This window comes from Bombus impatiens, unplaced genomic scaffold (assembly GCF_000188095.3).
Source record: "Bombus impatiens unplaced genomic scaffold, BIMP_2.2 scf_0418, whole genome shotgun sequence".
Classification (NCBI taxonomy): Eukaryota; Metazoa; Arthropoda; class Insecta; order Hymenoptera; family Apidae; genus Bombus; species Bombus impatiens.
In genome coordinates, this window is record NT_176837.1 from 1724548 (window position 1) to 1741547 (window position 17000).

Here is a 17000-nt window from a genome sequence, read left to right on the forward strand (position 1 = left end):
TAATGCGCTTTTATATTCCAAGCTTCCACGATAACGCGCAACAATGAAAAATTCTTTCTTCTCTCTTATTTCTTTTTTTTCCCTCCAAAAACATATTTCCATAAAGCATCGCCGGGAAATTATTTCAAACGCTCATTCCGCTAGAATTCCGCTTTATTCAATTAGAGGCATTAAGGTATTAACGACGATAAAACACGCGGAGCGTTTCTCCTCGGAATTCGAGCGTGTTCGAAAGCTTCTACATCTTCTCCCCGCGAAACGGGGTTAACGTTGAAACTAGTTTCTCCCCGAAGACGCACGCCGGCTCGAAACGAAGGAAAACGCCGGAAATGCGCAAGTTTCTCTGTCCAACCGCGACTACGTTGAAATAACAACGTTCGCTTCGCGTTACTTTTCTCTCTCGTGCGAAAAATCTCTTGCCTTAAGTCTTAGGTTTATGGCAGTCGTTGGATGCGTCGTGTAGTAAAGTAGCCGGTATTACGTTCTCGCGCGCCTTACCGTTTGAATGCGTTTTAACCGGCAACTTCTTCCTTTGCGTGGACGGTTTAACGAGATTCTTCTCGCTGGGGACGCAACGAGATATCGTTCTCATTCAATCGAAAGTTTCCCTCCCTGAACCCGGAACTCAGAAAACTATACGGCGCGACGTCCGTAGATTCAATCTTAGGTATAATTTATAAGAGGCGTGATTCGTAAAGCAGCTTGGGCGCGCGATTTTTAAGACGATGAACAGTCGCGATTTATCGCAACGGAGCGGCAAACAGTGTAATTAGAGGGGAACATTAAAAGGCGAAATGTTCCTGGCCTTTAATCTGCGATAGCATGTATCAAGAGTACCTTATGTGAAAGAGAGTATGATTTATTAATATGTTTGAAACAAAAGGATGAGAAATGCGTTTCATGTTTTACTTTTGAATTTAATTATTGAATTTGAATGTTAATTAAGTTTGACATGTAAGCCACATAAAAGCTACAGTGCAAACAATTTTATCAAGATAAATCGTTTGGTTTCTGAGAAGTTAGGCACTGCTACCAAACCTGAGTAAACAAGGTATTTAGATTAGATCACTTACTATAGCCCATATATTTCATAGCAAAATATAATTACAAGCGATTATTAATATGAATCTTCTTTCCACTAATCTATTATTCTCAAACATTTCTTCACGTTTGTAAACATTCTGTACCATATATTATATCCCAAGGTGAACGAACAACGCTTTAAGATAAGATCTTATTATCCACTTAATGTAGCCAAAAGACATTCAATCTTTTCTTATCAGTACGTTAACCCTCGCATTCATATCATCGATACCATTAACGTCGAAATATCTTCGAATAGATTGTCAATCACAACACACCTGTCTTTGAATTTTTTAACCTGTTTAAAATCTTTTCACGTATTTAAAATTATTTGATGTTCGCCTCACACCTTCGTTCGGTAGTCGATATCACTTGACGGCAGGGATCTCAGATCTTCCTCTTCACCCTTGTTCGCGTGGCGTTAATACAAGAGAAAGGTAAAATTGAATCTTGCTTTATCTCGAGAAGAGATATTGGAACGAAGGCGGAGCTTCTTCGCAAGGGACCAGACGCGCTCCCTTCGTGGCGCGCGTCGCTCGACTGAATAAATTGTTACAACCGCTATCAACAGCTCCACGATACGAGCATTCTCACCCTTTTGCCCGCCATTCTGCTCGTATTCGGTATTTCCAGATCGACACATTCATCCACTACTCTCTGTCGTAGAAATTCTAGACTACGATCTTCAGTTCGGATTTCCTATTTCCGAGAGTACGGGATATGAGTCGTTGAGTGTGATTTTAATATTCTTTTGTATTGAAATGTACAAATGGAATTAATGAATAGAAATTTTGGATATAAAAACAAGTTTGAAGATATTGTATTGTTTTATGGAATAATTAAAAGTTAATTCAGTAGATGAATATTTTTAACATATTTTACATTAAAAATATCCTGGTTTTGCAATCGAAATGCTAGAAGTATTTTACAATTATCTATTATTCTTGTTTCTTATTTTCGTATTAAAGATTCTATTTACCTACTTCATTCTTACAACTACTTATTATAATGGCGAGACAAACATTTTTGATATCTTCTATCGTTATGATCGTCACTGCTTTTTGAAGAGAATTTTTCTTTTCTAACTATCACAATTTTATCAAGCATTGTCTTGGTGATTTATAATCATACTATCGACAAAACAGCCACTTCGAAGCCCGTGTCCACCAATTCCTAATCTAACTTTCTAATCCACACGAAGAAGCATCGAAAGAATCTTGGAATGAGATTCTATCGCTAGAATTTAGCCTCGCCGGTAATTTCGAGTATTCTGATATATTTCTGTCGGCGCGACGCGGACTCTCAAGAAGCCAATTAAAAGAGGCCGTCTGGAGGTCGACGAATTGCCTTATCAGAAAAATTTCAAGCTCACGCAGTCAGAGCGCGGTAGTGGGAACGCGTATAAATTAACTTTACGTAACGAACGACGGCTGTCGCGAATACATACACATGTTTTCAGTGAGCTGTCGCGGTGACGACGGTGCTTCCGTTTTCCGTATACGTCTGTCCGTGATTACGGACGAGCGTACGACCACCACGGCTCACGAACCCGCTCGCTGGGACCTAATTACACTAACGACCGGCAATAAAAAGCAGCCGACGCGGCGACGTCGCGGAATTCGCGCGCAATTACCGCGGGATTCGCGAGAGAGGGCTCAGGTATCGCGTACACTTAGCAGCCACTCGAGAGACGTTCGCCGACAGAAGTCCTTTAACCCTCGCTTCGAATCGACGATCGCATCGTCGAACTCGCGTCTATCAACCGGCTCTAAGTAATCGCGTGCGCGTTTATCCGGCAATCGCGTGCGTTCGACGACGTGCAGGACTGTACTCGCGCTCGTTATGCGCAGTTGGACGCCCACGCGCTTCAAATTGCACCGATTAGGACAAAAGAGGAATCACCGATCACTTCTATCTTGAGTCTGCTGTTGCAAAATTCTACTGACGTATAATCGCGATTCCAATTAACCATACTGCTTATTATTTCTCGGTTTGTATGAGTTTCGGTTAATTATCTCGTGGTTCAATGGAGAAACGATTTTGCGATTGTGAGACAGCTGGTAGTTAGAAATGGAATGATGTACTAGCTTCGATCTGGTAATTGATAGGAAGGTGAAAGGTGAGATTAATATTGAATTACAGAGTGAATGTAAGAGAGATGCAGCTTGGTAAGGTTAATGGGAGTTTATTGAGAATCGAGAGTATTTCGAATCTTGGGTAGGAAAGCGGAATTGATATGTCTTCATACACTTTTATCGAGTTTGGACTGTAGTAAGTAAAGGAAACATTCGTGAATAGAATTAGGAGCATTGCATAAGAAATAGAGAGGAATTAAAATATCCACGGCTTTCATTTTTTTCTATCGTATTAGTTTAATAATCCTATGTGGCTGAAAAATGTTTCGCCAAGAGCGCAAAGGATGTAATTCCGCGTTATTACACCGTAATTGGGCCTCGATATAACTTGACGACTTCGAGTTTATTACTACCTCGTAGTGCGTGGAAGAATGAAGTCGTTGAAAGGCAAGCCCGTTCTTTAAGCACGAAGGGCCGTTGTGGTAGGTTAATTATTCCACAACTCCGGTTCCAGGTACGTCCTTCCCCTGCATATGCATCATCGTTCTCTCGACCCCTGGGTATTTCGTATATCATAGATTTCGTATTGTATATTACACTGTATATTTCATATGTTACATTTGTTTCTTAGGTGCCATCATTGAATGAGGAAATTGTATGGAATGTAGATTGTTTCATCAAACATGTCGAATTATTTAACGTTTATTCGCATTCAAACGTTTGAAATAATTCTCAAATAGGAAAAGTTGTATTTTACTTTAAAAACTTGCAAAATTTGAGATTGGAATTTGTTTCTTCGAAACTATTATCGAATCAGAAAATTCCTTCTCTATGGCTGCAAATGAATTCTCTCATCAACCACGTCGAATGATTTAACGTTCATTCGCGTTGAAACGTTTGAATTATCAGAAAGAGATATAGATATTATATATTAGCTTGGGAACTTGATAAAATTTGAAATTAAAATAAATACATGTTCCAATTTTAATAGGTATTTTTCAAGTGTCTTATGAACCTCGTTTGTATAGGTACTTTATGTCTCATTTAGCGTTTCGCACGTTTACTCGTCCGGATGAGAGACTCTCGCTCGTTCACTCATTATTCACATACCAACACAGATATACCTCTCATTTGTCGATAGCACTCGTTTGTCACGAATCACTCATCTCATTCGCGCTTTCTCTCGCTTTCATTACGATGTTCGTTACGTAACCTGTCGCTGATGAGTTTAAAAAGCCTCTTACATCCGAGTTTTACCAAACGTATAAAATCAAGTAGGATTAACGAGTTGAATATAAAGTGTCAAATAATTCCTATACCGATTTACATATTATTAAATCTGTAATGCCTTTCGCGAGAGCAGATTGAAAAGTTTCCGGAATTGCCACTAGAAATTGTTTTATTTATTATTATTATTATTGTTTTTGTTTATTATCCTGTAATACTTAATTCTCGTAAACTACCAATCTCCTTAAGCATTCTCGTTAATGGTTTATTAAAAACCACGGGTAACAGTCCATATGTTTCGAGAACATTACGAGGAAAAGGGTGAGGAGTTCAGGTTGGCTCATTTTGGCAAACGAACGATATGTGGAAGTTACTCTTTACCTGAATAGCGTGTCGGGATCATGGTTTCGTGTCAGTCGAAGGTAGAGTGGAGACGACGAAGCATGGCGCGAGGGTGAGCGAAAAACGTAGCAACAAAGGGCAATTGGAAACTGGTCTTGCCTCGAAAACGCGGTATCGTCGGGCCGAAAAGAAGTATTATAACCGTTGCTACGGGGGTAATAGTCGACAGGGCCAGTTAATGCCTCGTAATGGCTGAACGAAAGGGGCCACGATCGCCCCTCGTAACGACCTGTACCGACGTAACACGACCGCATGGCCCCATCAAATCTGATACCGGTGTACAGGCGTACTAGAAACATGCTGCCGTGGCCGAGGCCCCGGAACCCTGCTTGAATAGTCAGAAAAAATGTGTACTACATTCGGTGGAACGGGCTTCGTGCGAAACTTTACGGGTATCGCAGGTTGCTTCCGCGTGCACAGTGCATACAAAGTGTAGACAAAGGGTCACTAGCGGCAATTTGTACTAGGTCTAATGACAGAGAGAGGAGGAATTAATAGTAGGTGTTTGAGTTTGAGAGGAAGCTTGGGTTCGGAGATAATAATGTGTTTCGTGGTAGGGTAAGATCGTTCTGTTGAAAGATTAGTGTCTGGAGGAATTATATGAACCTCTCAAAAGTCTAACTAATAACTATGATTTTTATAAATTTCTCAATTTAGTTACATAGAGAATACAATTAACGTTGAGGTCTTTAACAAAAAAAAAAAAAAGAAGAAAACACTTATCACAAGTTATAACAGAAGGTAACTTCTATAGGTAAAGATAAATTCTACGATCAATTGAAAAAATATCATTTCCTATTTCGCAATTGTTCCATATGAATGTGCTTTCTGAGCGGCTTGTATAAAGAGGTAAAAGTTTTAAAGAGTTAAAGCTATGTGTATATAAATAAAAATGGTCTAAAAATGGAGTGTATTTAGAGATTCAACTGAGTTTAACGAATTAAACGAGGGTATTTTAATCTTCATATTTTCGAGATTCTAGAAGCTTGTCCAAATAGAATTTCACGCATGTGTACACAACTATACAGTTGGACTACAGTTATAATTACGTAAAACTTTATTGAATAAAGAAGAATAATTAAAATACCATCACGTTTTATTTAACTTTAACATTTTATTATTTAACATTTATTAGCCCACATATACCGGAAAATCTCTCAGCTTTGTTCGTGCTGCGAAATATCGCTTTTCCATCTAACTTCGGCGAAATGAATAATTTTTCCGGAGAAACTGCGGCTTTACCATAGACCGCTGGTTCATTATCTTCACCGCTACTAATAGTTCTAATTGCCGACAGCTTTTAAGGGAACGAGTCTGGAATACTGTATGAAACGGCGACAGGCTTGTTTTGGTGTACGTGCGCGAAACTCGCGTGAAAACTCACTGCTCCTCTTTCAACGTTCGCACGGCGCTAGCTGCAGCGCGCTGCATTTCTTAATTGTTCCCTAACAAGAGGAGTTGGCACTTGGCACCGTTTGTTGGCCTGCCTCACCTCTTTCAGGGCCCTCGACCCAGTACCATGAAACAGCCACCAGCCAGGGCTCGTACTTCTTGTACTCGCCTTGGCTAACCTCGAAGGAAACAGCTTTCCTCTCTAACCTCTCTGTCTTTCGCTTGCTTGCTGTTACAAGCGTGTTACAAAGTGATTAGTCGAGTAATAGTACCGGCTAGTCTCTGGTTGTGGTATGTCGTTAATGTTCCGCCCGGACTTGCAGCTGCAGCTGCACTTCGCTTCCGCTTCTTCAGAACTTAGACACGCGACCAATCGGTGGTTGCCATTGGAAGATTTAGAGCAGAATTTCCGTGGTTAGATCCCTCTGTGACCAAGTTGAAATTTCGATGTTTCGTCTGATTTCTTTCGCAGCGAATGTAATATAGAACTTAGAATTTTTGTCGAACCTCTGTGATGAATAGGTTTTATAGAAATAGTCGGAAGCGTTGTTTCTCTTATAAATGAAATCTAGGATTATAGAGGAAGAACGTGATAGATCGGATTTCCTATATTTTTACATGCAGGTTTGAAGTTCGATACATTGTCGATCAATTAGTTTTCTTTTTATTTGATTTTGGAGTTAGATGCGTGTTTTTTCATCCTCTTCAATATTTTTAAAATGTTGCACGTTATGATACCAGAATATTACTTGCCTTTCGCTTCCACAAAGTTTAGCCAATTTAACAATTTTTTAAAATAGCTTCAAAACATCTGTATTCTCTGTATTAAAATGCATTTATTTAATCATAAAGTGACATAAAAACTAGAAATTCAATAAAAATGTAATTACTTTATGTAATGATAACCATAATAACGATGACGACGATAATAATGGTCAAACGATATCTTTGATATTATCATGTTTAGAAATAAGGATTCTTATCCTTCTTTCAAGAAAAATTTTTTTATTAATCATTTAGGTTTAGCAGATGCAAAATCGAACTTCAATTCTGAATAAGCAGTTTAATTTCTTGCATGAAAAATGTGAATAAATATTAACACAGTATGACGTCACATCTTTGACTTAATTGGGTCATTTAATTGCAATCTGTTAAGATCCCGCATTATAGTGTCATGTTTGACAAACGTTCTTCGAGACGCGCAGCTGCTGCTATTTCATTAGAATTAACGATGCGTGTAAAAGTTCCTTGTGCACGATTCCCCGTTCACACGCACCTATGTAGTCGATGCAGTTTAGGCTAAATTATTTCTACGTTCGTGATGTTATTTATACAAGCGTATCGCGCGCACGTGGTGTGATAGGTTGCGGCGAACACACGGTTCCGTATGAATGATTCAAAGCGTAGGCGGCCGAATGTAAATGGCTTGAACGATCGATAAATTTATTAATTGTTTGCGTCAGCGATTCAATTTGATTAATTAATTCGGTCATTCCATTGTTCCGAGCAACGATAATTTCATTAATTTTGTAACGTTCGCGTGGAAAAGATAGATATCAAAACCAATCGGTTATTTCAATTTTATATTTTAGATTTGTATTCGTTTGCGATCTGTTTGCAATAAAACACAGCTTTATTCATTTTTCGAATGATTTCGTATATATGAAGTTCTGTTTCATGTGGAGTTAACGTATTCTGCTTTTGGTTAGACTCATTTGAGTAGACTTTTTAATATTATAGTTTATTCATTTTTATATCCAATTAACAGATTCATATTTTCATATTAAATAAAATTCTGATGGAGAGAAAGGGAAGTTATATATATATATATATATATATATATTATATATATATATATAGTATTATATATATATATATATATAATACAGTTTAAAACACGTTATTACACGTTATACTTTAGTACAATGTTATATACGATATTATTCATCATTTTCATAGCTGTTGACCATTTTAAATTCGTTTTATTGAAATAAAGTCATTTCAATTTGAAGTACTATAGATTCCAGATTTAATCATCATAATTACCATGATCTTGCAATGCCGTTTAATAAGGTGTACGGAGACGCATAGTCATATTTTCGCAAGAAATTTCAACAAGCGCACGTTCTCTTGTTTGATATATTTACATATATGTACACGTCCACAATTTAGCGATGAAACTGCAAATTTTCCGCATCTGTGTTCGACAAAGGGAGTTAGACAATCCAAAATACTTTTTCCTTTTTTACGAACTCGTTTTAATTCAAACCGAACTTATAATTACGTAACGACATACCCTCGGCGTTCCACGAATATTTTCTTGCTTATATTATACCAAAATGGTACATCTATATATATAGTTCTTCCTTTAATACTTTCTTGCAATGTCTGACTCTTAAAAGTAAAGCGAAGAAACGTGCACGCGAATTGTTCATTTTCGAAAGAAAAAGTTGTCGGGGTCTTAATGCAAGCGTCACCGGATGTGCACACCGTTCTTCCTGCGAACGCAGCTGTCAGTGGCTGTGAGATTCGGTCTCTGTATAGTCAGATACCGCGTGCTTGGCATTCTCCTCGCTCTGCTAGTTCGGTTCAGGAAAAATTAACTTTTTAACGTTACCGAACCACGTAACACATGTGCATATCTGACGAATGTTGCAGTCTGCCTGACTGGATACGAATGTTGCGTTTTTTTCTTTCTGTTCGTAATTCCTCTATTTGCGTTTACATGTTGTTGTATGTTGAAATTCAGTATATTTTAAATAAATCAATTAAATCAGTAAACAATGCAATCCGATTTACTGAAATGATCGATACGATTCACATAAAAATTGCTCTCGTAACTTTAAATTCCTCTTTTCAAAAGATATACTCAATATTTGCTTAACACACATAATATATTGACTACTGATGCATTCTTAAGTCCAATTTCGTATATCGTAACATCTCAAAGCATTAGCAACATTAGAGTTCTAATCATTCTTATTAAGCATTATATCCTCGACTATCAACTTTCCTTGCCGTAATGCATTAAACTCTCCAAACCATGTAATTTGTACAATATTTATTACCCTCCGTAACATGCACATCTGCTATTCAACGCACGAAACCTCGCTCATGATTCTCAAATATTTCCATGCTTTTCTACAAAACCCATTTCCTTTTCCTTCTCTACATAAAAACTCACTACCAAATTCAGGCTTTTACTGTTTCTTCCCTCAACATGCACTTGCAAAAACACATTTACGAAGACTAACTCGCGTCACTCGAAATTATGCATGCGTACATTCTCTCAAAAGGAACGAATGTCGCGTCGTTGCGACAGTAGCAAGCGGGATAGGTTAACACGGATCGCGTTTTATCGGATCCGCAACTAGCGTTCCTGCTAGGCGTCCGATTATCCTCCGAACTGGGCACATTCGTGGGAATAATTCCACCCCCGCGCAGCTGGCATTCTTGGGGGAGACGGGGCGGTTATTTTGATCGACCGACATTATAAGCCGTCGCCCGCTGCTTCCGCAACCGTGAAACGAGCTTTCGCGTATTAAGACGATGATATTCGCCGGTTGCCGGAACCACTACTCGTAGCCGCGTATAGATTATATTACCTCTGGATGGGATGTAAAGAACGAAATTATATAATGGACGGGGTGATATCATAGGAATTAGAGCAAAATGCAATCCTGCTGAACATTTGAAGAATCGTTACGTTCTAATACCCGTCGATTATCTCGTTATTTAAAAGAAATGCTATGCTATTATAACATTATAGTTCGAACGAAAGAACGTGGAGCGAATAAGCCGATACTCGTTATCATGATAGAAGCGATTCGATAATTGATTTTCAGATAATGAATAATTATTCTTAGAACTCGCTGGACTAGAAGATCGACGGTGTCGTTAACCACTGAAAAGATGGTGCCCTCTTCTTCTTTTTACTCCGAGGTTGTTCATTATTTGGACCGGTTCAAACAATGAGTAAAGTTTCATCGACTTACTTGAGAAGAAGTGACCCTTTTTCTCGGCTCTTTTAAATACCGCTCCTCAGAGGTGATTCTCGTTATCATCAAAAATAAGAAAATCGTTATTAGGGAGCATTCGAAACACGGTCTAAGACTGGGAAGAGGAAGATCGAAAGGACTTCGTGCGAGAGAACGTTCGATCCCTCCAGAGAGTCGATATTAATTTTTGTCGACGAAGGAATCGCCGCGGGGAGGCGATAAAGAATGAGAGCAACCGCGAAGGGCGAGGTTTAGAATGATTGGAGGAAAAGCAGGGTGCGACAAGGTAGAAGGAAGGGAAACCGTGAACGCAGCGATTTTAAGTTTTCCCGAAGCAATCGTTCCGCGCCGCATCGAGTTTCGCAGATGTCTCGTTTCGTCTCGCCGCGGCGAAATGGCGAGCGAATAATTAGCAGCTTGGCAGTGTGTTGGTACCGCGATGGAAATAAATTTCGGCCGTAAACAGCCATGAAGTTGGTATTTAACTGTACGTCGCGTTTGTGCTACTCTGTATTTCTACACGCGGCTGATCGTATCTCTCTCTCTCTTTCTCTTTCGTTTTTGTTTTAACATTTCTCTGTTGCGCCGTTGCTCTTTCAGAGGTTGTTTTCTCTTTCCGTTCCTTTGCCAAGCGTGAAGGCGATTGCCTTTGCCACGGTTAACTTCGGCGGAACACAATACCGAAAACGGCAGCGAAACTCCCGACGTGTCTACGAATCCGCCTTTATCGTCCGTTGCAAGCGACGCCACTTCTTTGGAAAAGGCACGTACCACCTGCAGCGAAAGGAGAATACGAGCAAAATGCCTTAATGGTCGCATCTATTTCTGCCTTTTCGTGGCGAAGCTGGAGCTCAACTGGCAACAGGGGTTGCCTCCTGGCTGACTGTATCGTTGGATGTGTTAATCGGTGCGATTCGTGCGATTCTTCTTTTGTTCTGTTTCGGTATAAAATTGCTGGAAATGCACTGGAAACGATATCCGTGGAATGAAAACTGTTTCGTTATTACGACCCCGTGGAGTCGGTTCCAGGCTCATTTGAGTGGTTTAACTGCTCTTGAGAAAATAACCGACTTGTTTCACCGAGTTCTTCTTTTTTAATGAATAAGTAGCAGATTGTATCACTTACTTCGCGATACAGTCTAATATTCCTGCCTCGAATTTTATAACGAATTTTAATCTTACGGATATAAACTTAAACTGGATTAAAACGATGTGATTGCTAATTTTATGTACGTACGTATTACGTAGTTGCTGGAAAAAAGTAACAGCGAAATGATTCTTCGTTTTTGAAAAATAATAAACTTCATTAAAATTCCAAATGAAACTGACAAGCGAGCCGTGACAGACGAAACCGCAACAGCAATTCCAGTTTTTGGACAAACGTAAGCGAAAAATAAATGAAAACGATGTCTGTGTACTGGCATTCTTTACCGAGAAAAATTGTAACATTTTTTAGATGTTTCTGTTTACTGGTGCCATGCGCACGATGAACAAACAGTATTGCCATTTTACGCGACGGGTGGCGTTTTAAACCGTTTAAACAGGAATGCAACGATTTATTCACCACGGTAGATGATATTTTTAATATGTCAACTGAAATGAAAAATAGGAACCAAAAATTTGTATGACGTCGGATTGTTTGGCGTTGGCATTTTGTCTCGCACTGTTTTCATTCATTCTAAATTCTAATCAATATTATATAATGTATTAAAAGTTGTAATAAAGAAACAAATCTTATAACTTTTCAAAAGATAAAAATATCGAGAATTTTGTCGGAAAACTTGAACTGTGATATAATTTTTATGTTGTATATTGTTTTCTCCCAATTTAAAAAATATATATAGGATCAAATGTACGTTTCAGAGAATTAAACGAAAATACCATAAAATCGAGACGTGTAAGTTGTAAAACAGCTTGTGTGAGAAATAAGCGAAACATTTGTATATGTAATTCTGTCCGAGGGGTACAAATTGCCAGCAGTCTGGCGTTAAAATGCGGTCGTTTATTTATGATAATTTAACGCATTATTCGCGCGATCGTTACGCATTTGCATGTAATTTGCACACATCGAAAGGGTTAATAGATTAATGCAATCAGATTGATTATCGTCGTGAATAAACGTAGAGTATGTTGCGTTAATCACGTATTTTCTGTTGTTAACTCTAGTCGAGTATTATAGAAACGGCAATACTATAGAGGATTATTAATTTTGGATCTCATTGTGGAGATATAATTTGTACACGTTACACGCTATATTACTTATCGTTTATGAATGTTCTTAAAAATTTTTAACCTTTTTGTTTAAAAAAATAAAACATAGACTACGATATTTGTTTTGTTAATAATAGAAAGTTACAACGTTAAGATGATAAAATTCTATCGGAATATTCATTGCTTTCGGTTCGCGCTTCTTTCTGCTTGATCAGCGAGTAAATTGCGGTTTTAATTAAATGTCGAATCACTTTCCAAGCTGTGCATCAGATTCTACAAGAAATCACGCAAAATGCGCGTACGATTGCTTGTAACTGTGTCATTTGCTACTTTCACTCGCGTTAAGATCAAACGCGACTACCGTTTTACACAGCTCGACAGTGAAAAATTGTTCATTGCCAAATCGTATCTGGATCTCTCAACGCGTTAATCGAAAGTTTTATTCTCGAATAAAACTTGATATTCATCGAACGGTTAATATCGTTCAGTCTTTTGTCACAAGAGTCGATGTTGAAACGTAGCGTCTACTAGGAACACAGGCAGACGAGAGAGCTTTTCTTACGTGGCTCTCGCGAACGGTGGTAAACAGCGTTAGGTACAATCGTAAAACGTTGTGGAGTCTGGTAAAAAGTGAAATTCCGATGCAGTTCGCAGGCGCGAAAACGAAGGAAGCAATTACTCGTTAAACTTTCGTCTTGCTCTCGTCGAGGAATAACTTCCTTTCAACGTCGGTGATTATCGAAGCTGGCCAAAGGAGAGAGAGAGAGAGAGAGAGAAAATTCGACTGGTTCGATTATTTTAACGACCTGCTGCGATTCTCCTAAGATGCTCCTGGCCTTCTGTCGATCGTTCCAATCGATTTCCCTGCGGTGTAATTTCGTTTCGCTTCGACAAACTTCTACCCGATCGTACCTTCGCACCGTTTCAACGACGGTTCCGTTGTTTTCTGCGAGAAATCATGGTTCGACAATTTGTTCCGTAGCTTTTCAAACAATCGCGCCTGAGTAGAATGAAAAACGATGTATTCGAGTTGAATCATTATGTAGGATTTACAAAGCGTCTTAAAATAAAGGAAATATTTCTCATCGAGTCAATTACATCAAGGAAGTAATGTTTCAAATATTGTTGCAATCTTATTCACATTCATTGATTGATTAAAACTTAATTAAACGTGCCGATCGGTTCTTTTAACCAGATCACTTGTGTCGGACGCATCGTGTATGTTAATTTTATCAGAGCTCGTTAATTCGTTCAAGTGTCCCATACTTCCCTTCGGCTCAAGGATGTCTGCATTATTCGATGTTTTTCAAGTGGATATTAAGCTTACTCCGTTAAGACAAACACACACATCGAGTTGAATTTCGTACGAAACACGCAGTTCAGATAACTGTATGACGCGTTTATAATTTCTGAATCATCTCTCTGTACCTTGCTCGATTTTTGTGTTCGTATGATTAATTCAAAGAATATTTCGATTGCGACACGTAACATATAAAGTAACTAGAAATGTTATAGCGATACTATCGATGTTTATTATATATGATCGATGCACTTGTAACGTTATTGCAAATTTTTACGATAGGAATTAAATTTATTCTTCCTTTATCTCCGCTCACAGAAATTCTTTTCGAAAACGTCATTCTGATAAATTTGAGTACTTGATTACAGTGTTCTCTTTCAAGCTATATGTCGTTTCTAAATCCGAAATTTCTGAAGGTAAGGAACGCTATAAAGTTGCACGGATTAGGCTCTGTATACTATAACATCATTGGACGATAGAAGGCAGGCAACATTAACGTCAAGTGCGAAGTGGTAGCGTGAAAATCAACGCTTGCGAGTAATATCTAGTTAATTGACGAGGGATTAAATTACCTTCGAAAACGAATTGGCATCGTGATGCCGCGTTGAATGACGACGAACGGCGTGTGCCATGGCGCTCCAACGATCAACGCCGAGGCTTCCGTTTCGAGGCGTGCGCCACTCTCAATATTCCTGGTTGTGTAGCTCACACCCGTTGCACGCACGTACGATACATCGAATACGTGTAGGTATGTACATGTGTATGTATATGTACACGTATGAGTATGTATATGCATTGTTGAAACGTTCGAATTCGACGAATGCGATCATATTCAGACGAGACGTTGGAAGTCTGTACAACGTGAAATACGCATTTTTCCGATAACTTCCCTAGCTCTATATTTATGAGGCCAGTGAATCTGCCGAAGAGAAATAATTTTGTGGGGCAACTAGGTAAAAAGAGCATTAATCGATATAGTTTTTGAATTTAAATTAGTTCCAGGCGGGACCTAAGTGATTAGGTATAAATTAATTTGTAGGTTAATATATTTTCTGAGACGAGCATAGTAAATGTTTTAGCAATATTTTAGGTCCGTGACAAAATATTTTATTGGAACGAATTATTAACATTTTAGTTAAGCAAAGACGGCATTCGTGTCAAATTTCTAACATTTCCATTTTCTCTTGGATTTATACTAAATGGATGATGTAATAAATATTTTTATTCAACTGCTTGGAAATGCAAGTGGGTCGTGTTACACCGTAGAACAATTAGCATCTCGTTAAATAAAGAATATTGGTAAGATACCTTGGAATAGAAATGTCTGTTATAGATGTTCGAGACATGAGATTTAACAATAGATTTGAACATCAGCTGATTTCTTTTATAATTGAACATGTAGGATCGGAGTAGAATATTTCGTATCACCTTTTTAAATCAAAAGATGATTTAAAATTTAAGCGATCAGTACCTACAATTCGAAAGAAAGTGTAGTAATTAGGTTTTTTAAATACACGCGGATATTAAAATTGAATCTGCTATACTATACTTTTTGAGACCGAACCAATTTTATGAATATACCAAATATCTACCACTATTGTAGTTTTGCAACATCCAATATGTAAATGATGTAAGATCAATTATTTCTCTTTTATTGTTGCGTCACGAAATTGGCAACTCGACGCAGTGACGTATTTAATGTATGAATCGTATAACATGGCTACGAGTTACACGCGATAGCCGTAACGTTTTCTAAAGTACGTGTTAGCTGGACTGAAAATGCTGGCAGTCGTGTGTCAGCCTTGCAGAGACACCGTTACAAACGTTTTATCCTCCGTTCTGCGGCAAAGCGCGAAATCGTCGACGGCCTCGGATTTACGAGCGTCGAGCACCAAGAACGTCCGCAAGAAACTCAGACCTGGTAATTTAGTGATGCGCATATTCGAGAATTGAGACGTTTCGCGTCAAGTCGGTCTCGAATGGATGCGGTTAGACTTTGATAAATATTGATAAATTATATTGATAGATATTTAGCAGAGCAGAAATGTATCTAGTTAAATTGGACGTTGCTAATGGATATAGACGTGTTAGCAATGGCTGTTAAGATTGGAACGATGTAATCATATTGTTACATAGTCTGTTTTATAGTTTTATTTTATTCTAAAATAGAAGGTGCTTTTTTTCATGGAATTGAACTTTGAACTCTAATATATCATGTCGCTTTTTAAAATATTCATCACAGTGGCAACAGAATGGGTCAGGTAAAAACGATAAAGTAATTAAAATTTTAAATAAATGACCCGGGATTTCAACATCAAAATAAAAGTTTCTACGTATGCCACGAACTAATAAAATATTAGTTCTATGAATTCCGTCATCGTTTAAAATAAAAAGCATATTCTATTCAGTTCTACTTTTTAAGACATTTAGTTCAGTTTTGTTACATTTTTCATTAATTTGAATTTTTTAACACATAAAAGCAACAAAGGCACGTATAATACGATTGCATTATATATTTTTCCGAAAATAAATAGTGTCCTGTGGAAGCGTTTAATTTCAGTTTTCCACAGTAGAAAGGATTTCGTACATCGAATACGATACACGATGACACTAGTCTCCAGTATTAGGGTTTCATTATATTCAATATTAATTCAGATTTTCGTATTAAGATTGAAGAGATTCTTAGCACTTAAGCCTAAAGTCAAAAACAGAAATCCAACTGGATTCGAATAACGCGGGCCTTAAATGAAATCGGGCGGCGGGTGAACGTTCAAAAACAATGAAATGGTTACGAAAGTATGCATTTGCGAAGGTCCTTGTGTGTCCCTTGTAAAAAATCAAATACGAGGAGGCTGAAAAAAAAGGCAAGAAGATCCGATTGACCCACGAATAAAACATACAACTCAGAGAACGAGAAATAGAGGCGAGAAAAAGGAAGGAATTGTCGATAACGAGTACGCCAAACGTTCTGCGGAAATTAGCAAATAAACTTCCTTTCGAAATTAATAAAACCTCGAGTGATAAGATACGCAAAGGGAGTTCAGGAAATTGCAATTCGTACGAACGTGGACTGGATTTGGATAGACCGTGTGCGCGCTGAATCCTTCAAAGCGACATTAAAATTCCATTAAATAGACGTATTTAACGCTGTACCGTCGGATATAAGGGGAACACACGAGCATAGGGATCGGTGTATAGGCGTAGTTACTGCGATGCGCCTCTGAGCCAGTGAACCACATCCTCTCTATCTTTTCTATCTTCAAATCCTCTATCTTCTTTCTCGTTTTCTCTTTTCTTGTCGTTCTCTACTGT

At 38.2% G+C, this 17000-nt stretch overlaps 1 protein-coding gene across 4 annotated transcripts in view; it reads left to right on the forward strand.

Annotated features, from left to right (window-relative positions):
• The window catches only part of LOC100747772 (semaphorin-2A), a 564473-nt gene that overhangs the window by 308548 nt on the left and 238925 nt on the right, over nt 1-17000 (forward strand). The gene's annotated exons all lie outside the window — the stretch shown is intronic.